A 6,383-nucleotide genomic window follows, 5' to 3' on the forward strand; every position below is an offset into this window, starting at 1 on the left:
AAATCAGAATGAATGCTCACTAAACAGCCAACGCTGTCTGATCTCCCTGCCAAACAAATCAGCAGGGATGCTCAATAAGCAGGTTGTTTGGAAGTGCCGCACGAACGGCTTGTGAGGCTTACAGGGAAATGTACAAAGGGAAAAGCAGGATAAAACACATTCACTCTCTTCCACCTCATATTCTCTCTGCATGCCTGGAGGTTGCAATCCAGATTTGCGAGATGCTTGGCACGCTTCATATTTTCTATAAAATTAAAACCTCTTTCACTCCTGAATTTAATCAGCCTTAAAAGTCCTGAGCTGGAGGCATCTTACGGCGGTCACGCGAAATGCAAAGAGAATCACTGATTGCTTCTCTGCGTGGGAGAGGAGGACCCGATGGCATCTTTTGTACCGGAGCATCACTGCTACCCAATGGGCGGCTTTCGGGATTGCATTTCGAGCTCTCATAGGCTGGTGTCGCTCAAATAGCTGAACAACCGTGGAACACTTTTCACCCCCTGAATTAAAATTGGAGAGGCACACTTACCGCGTTGTTCAGCACCAATGCTAGATGGGCTGGTGCTGTGCACTTTGAGCAGCTTTCCAGTAGGGTTCCTGTCCCGCCCCCCCCCCCAATTTCTCTTTATCTCTCTGCAGCACTGCCAAGTCAGTAAGAAGCACAGTAAGTGGGAATGGGATGGGATGCTGCTGCTGTTCAGGACGCCTGCCAGCCATGCCCTCTTAGAAGATACTCCATTGTGTTTCCCGCTCCTCCCTGGTTTTCCATTCCGCCTCGCCCACCAAGAGACACTGAGTGACCACTGAGCAAGCTCAGACCTCACCCAGCTGCTTATTTTGCAGGGTGAGGTCAGGTGCACCTCCCAGGTATGGGGAGAAATGCGATTCAGTGCCCGCTTAAAAAGGCGTACCTACCCTAAGCCGAACTTTCCGAAGCCACGTGCGAGGTGAAACACCCTATTGGATTGAGAATCTCAATCCAAGTAGTGTGTGCAAAAATGGACATGCTAGAAGAAAGCGCCCATAAAAATGTGTGCATATGTATGGAAGTGAGAGCTGGACCATAAAGAAGGCTGATCGCCGAAGAATTGATGTTTTTGAATTATGGTGCTGGAGGAGACTCTTGAGAGTCCCATGGACTGCAAGAAGATCAAACCTATCCATTCTTAAGGAAATCAGCCCTGAGTGCTCACTGGAAGGACAGATCCCGAAGCTGAGGCTCCAATACTTTGGCCACCTCATGAGAAGAGAAGACTCCCTGGAAAAGACCCTGATGTTGGGAAAGATGGAGGGCACAAAGAGGACAACAGAGGACAAGATGGTTGGACAGTGTTCTCGAAGCTACCAACATGAGTCTGACCAAATTGCGGGAGGCAGTGGAAGACAGGAGTGCCTGGCGTGCTCTGGTCCATGGGATCACGAAGAGTCGGACACGACTAAACAACAACAACAACAACAACAAATATATATATATATATATATATATATATATATATGAATGAAACGATCATACAAAAATGCATTGTATTAGGAAATACTGCTTAGGCAAAATTACATTTTGCTGTGAATTTTGTTTTTGTTTTGATTGCAAACGTGGAGATCTGAACTTATGATGGGAAAGAGGGAAAAGCTCTTACACAGAAATAGCCCTCTCCTTCCCCTTCTTTTAAAAATGCATTTTTTAAAAAATGGAAATGTAAAAATATTAATTCCTAGGTGAGTCAGTCAATGGGGCACCTATTGCACCTAGTCACCCCATTCTGTTATAGCCAGGCTGGCAACCAGAACGATGCCCAACGATAATGGCTAGATTTGGCCCAAAGATCTCCAGATGCTGCTGCTACTTTTAGCCGCTCAGAATGTAGTTCCTCATTCCTCAACACATCTAATCGGAAAGAAAAGAACAATTGGGGAGGGGGGAGCCATCCAGAAAGAATGGCACTGAGTAATTGCAGTAGTTATTCCAATTCTTAATGCTTCTTCGTTCCCAAATGCCGGAAGCAATCAAGGCATCCCCCACGTCTTCTTGCACAACGGAGGTTAAGAGCCGCATTTCGAATGATTTATCCTAAATCAGCATGACAGGGAGAGGAATCTCTCCCGTTCAAGGGAGGGTGGGGGTCCTTCTACCAAGAACTGGGTGCATGGTTGGAAAGGAAAGGTGACCCTGATGTGAACACGCCGTTACATTTTTTGCACGGGTGCCACTACGTTCATCAGCCATGACGCTGCGCTTTGCTCATGCAAAGTTGATATACGGGAGCGGGAAGAGGAAGGGGGAGAAGCAGGCATTCTGCAATCTTTGACTGTTGCTATAGAGACAGAAGCAAATTTTGAGTTCTCAGATGCAAGCAGCGCAATCCCTCTGCGGGCTCCTTCCTGCACCCCGAGACGCGCTGCAGGCTCTTTGCAAAGTCTGAAGTGGGCTTCAGAAACAGATCTTTTCCCCACCCCCCTCCCACACCGGCACACCGATGAACTGCACTTCTGGAAGAAAGCTGGCGGTGTCAGCACCGAAGAGGCATTTTATTCCCTCTCTACTATATGCCAACCCGCCTGCTTGACCCCTCTAGTTCAAAAACTTCAGCAGTCCCAAATATGGAAGAGTATACTTGTCCATTTCTGTTTCTCTCAGTTTTCTGGTATATCCAGTCTTACATCCATTTCTCCACATTTCCACTGTGGTTTGCATTTCGATATTTTTTTTTTTAAGTCCTCATGAGATTTCAGCATAATATTTCCTCTTTTGAGTTTGTGACAAGATTTCATCGTTTAAGTTGTTGGTGCCCATCTTATATGATATGTTATTTTTAAATCTACCATATCAGATTACACTTTATTACAGTGGTACCTTGGTTTACGAACTTAATCCGTTCCGGAAGTCCTTTCTTAAACTGAGGCACGCTTTCCCTAATGAGGCCTCCTGCCGCTGGTGCACCATTTCTGGTTTAGCAGAGTGTGTAAACCAAATCGTTCTATAAACCAAGGTACCACTGTGTACCCATTCAGAAAATGTGTCTCATGTGCTTCTCATTTTGCTTTCTTCCATTTTAGTGCCAAATTTCTTCTACTACACACGTTTTGCAAGTAAGGTCCCCTAATAAAGACATTTTTACAAACTATGTCACCTTATATAATGCCCTGGCGAGGAGTACCTGGTGCTTCCTGATAAAAAATAGGGGTAGGGGATTCTGTATTTAAATGGACAGTGTAGTTTGTGAGTTTGGACCCATCACACCAAAAACTGGGTGAACTCACACCAAAATTACATTTTGGTCAACCGTCTTATTTCAAAATGGTGCTTATCATCCAAATGACAACAAAGACCCCCCACCCCACCTCAGGAACCCTTGTGTTGAGTTTAATGGTGATACTGTATGTCTAGAAGTGGTTGAATTTATGCCCCAAAATGGGCAGTGTCATGCAAAAGTGATGTTTTGGTTTGCCATATTAATTCAAAATGGTGACTGAAATCGCAACATTGATGAAAAGTACATCCCACACCTTGGGAGCCCTAATGTTGAGTTTGGCAATGTTATCTCAAGAGGTGGCCAAACCCAAAGAGAATGAAGTCATACTAGTACAGCAATAAAACTGCTAGTGCTAGCACATGTGCAAAGCTAAGCAGGGTCCAGTATGGCTTCAAATTAGATGGGAGACCATGTATTGATATTCCTGCATTGCAGGGGTTGGACAAGATGAACTTGGAAGTCTCTTCCAGCATTTTGTGAAATGGACAGACTTTCTAAAATATGTAATAGATTTTTGTATTTTCTTTTGTAATATAGGCATTTTAATGCACCTTTTCATATAGCATACACATTTTTCTACCCATTGTTTGGTTGGAGAACTGCACCACAAAATTCAGAAAAGTGTGAATTTTGAAGGGTGGTTATGTTCCCATTTGTGTATTAAGATTGAGTTAGAGTGAATTGGTAAGTTTTGCATTAAAATTCCCAGCTGAACTTATCCCCCCCCCCTTGTCACTATCATTAGTGGGTAGGTGCCAATCCATCATTATCATTCGCTCCCTGGCACTTTATTTACAAAAAGTACTAGGGAATCTTGAGATTTCAGAGCTACAGTTTTCTGCTCTTCAAGGGAAGAGCACACAGACAGACTCTGGGGTCTACATGCAACTCTACTGGGAAGTTAACAGGACCCCAGAATCCAGGGCCCACACTTGCCATACCAGGTAGCTGAACCTGCCCTGCCATTTTAATTTCCTACAATTCTCCTTGCATTGCTTGACGGCATTGTGGGACATTTAAATGGCAGCTCAGACCCAGCAACCCTGAGGTAGCAATGCAGTGCCTTCCAAATGCTGTTGGACACACCTCTGATCAACCCTGACCACTGGGACATGCTGGCTGGGGCTGATGGGAGTTGGAGTCTGACAACAAGATTAGGCCATGATGAACGTGTCCAGACCAGTTGATTACAGAAAAAACAACCCTTCCTTCCTTCCTTCCTTCCTTCCTTCCTTCCTTCCTTCCTTCCTTCCTTGTGTTTTATTTTGTTTTAAAGTATCATCTTTTTATGGTATTATGGCCCAAAGTAGCAGTGCCCTGCCCTCTCTGGACCTCTGAGACAGCCTGGGTGTCAGGACAATGCCTGCCACTTTAAGTGAAAGATGTCATCACACAGGAAGCAAAGATGTAAAGAAAAAGGAAATAAGGCTTGCAAATGACAGATGACTATGCAGTTTCTTTCGCTGCTGATAGAGAGAGAGCAAGCCACAAATCACAGAACAGAGCAGCTCAACCCGGATTCAGAGAGTGAGAGCTTATTGGCTATGCTAACAGAACGGCATTCTTCAGAGAAAGATGCATTTGGCCAGCAGTGGAGAAAAAGGGGACCAGCTGTTGTGGGAAAAACAATCAATAAGGTAGAGACATAGGAGCTAACTCCTAGGGCCCGAGGGGCCTTTGGCCTCCCAATAAAATATTTGAGGGGGTCAACCCCCCAGGTTGATGGGCATTGCCATTCAAATGGTGTGCATGCACTGTGTCATGTGATTGATTATGCGAGGCAGGGCTTATCTCCCACCCCCTCAATATTTTATTCAAGTTGGCACCCCTGTGTGTAGATGTGCAAAAAACCCAGAGTGAGTGGGTGAGAGTGGAAAAAACCAAGTGACTCAAGAACTTGGAACAACACCGAACCAGAATTAGTTAGCTAAAGAAGTTGCTGCTTTTGTGGCAGCTTAAAAATGCATGCCCTGTAATAAAATATTTAAAAATCCAGGTCTAGTGGGAGAAATAATTTTGCTAAGGTATAGGCCACAAAAGCAGGGACTCTCACATGCAGGGTTCCATCTTGTTCTCCAAGGATAGAGAACCCGTGACCCTCCGTAATAACTTGTTAAGAGCTTTCCTGGATCAGGCCAATGGCCCATCCAGTCCACCATCCTGTTTTCACAGAGGCCAACCAGATTCTTGAGGGAAGTCCACAAGCAGGGCCCGACCACAACAGCACTCTCCCCTCCTGTGGGTTCCAGCAACTGGTATTCAGAAGCATTACTCGCTCTGAATATGGGGGCTGAGCATAGCCATTGTGGCTAGCAGTCATCAGTAGCCTTCTGCTCCACAAATCTGTCTAGGGTGTGTGGGGGGAGTTAATCAAAATAGAAATTATTCAGGGGAATCTTCAAGGAAGATGAAGCTTGTAGCAGGGTGGGATAATTATTTGAAGGGGGAATAATTTGTTGAGGGAGAGAGGATTCTCAGAGAGGATGGAGATTCCTTTGTTTCATTTTGGGCTGCTCTTGAGCCCAGGGAAAGTGTTGGGGCTTGGAACTGCTGATGGTGTAAACTGGCCAGCTTAAGAGTCCCAGCAGTGGTGGCTGTTTTTTGGCAAGAAGAGAAGCCGCATAGGATCCCCTCCTGCGTCTCGGTTACAATAGGATTCCTTCTGTCTGCTTTGCAAGCTAGTGCTTCTCCGGTGACTTCCTGGGGAGAGGGACAACTTGTATGCCAGGGATAGATTTTCTATTTGTTTGCTTCTCGCATTGATTACCCAACAACAAACATTCACAAAACAGCCTCAGCTAAAAATCTACTTGCACCCACCTCAAGAGGCATTGCCTATAAAGGTTGCTAGCCAAGCCAGTGTATATCTTATCACTGGGGTAGGGGACATTTTCAAGCCAAGCACCACTTTCCCATCGGGATAACCTTCTGGGACCACATGCCAGTGGTGGGCAAGACCAAAGCCAAAAGTGGGTAGAGCAATGAATATAACTTTTGCCTTTGTTCAGTAGGCTAGTTTCTACGCATGCGTATGTGCATATGCGTGCACACACACACTCTCGATCCTTGACCCAAGCATGCAAGGAAAAATCACCAGTGTTTCAGGATATACCCTAGCCAGGTAAAGAGGGG

This window comes from Podarcis filfolensis (genome assembly GCF_964270895.1).
Source record: "Podarcis filfolensis genome assembly, chromosome: Z".
Classification (NCBI taxonomy): domain Eukaryota; kingdom Metazoa; phylum Chordata; class Lepidosauria; order Squamata; family Lacertidae; genus Podarcis; species Podarcis filfolensis.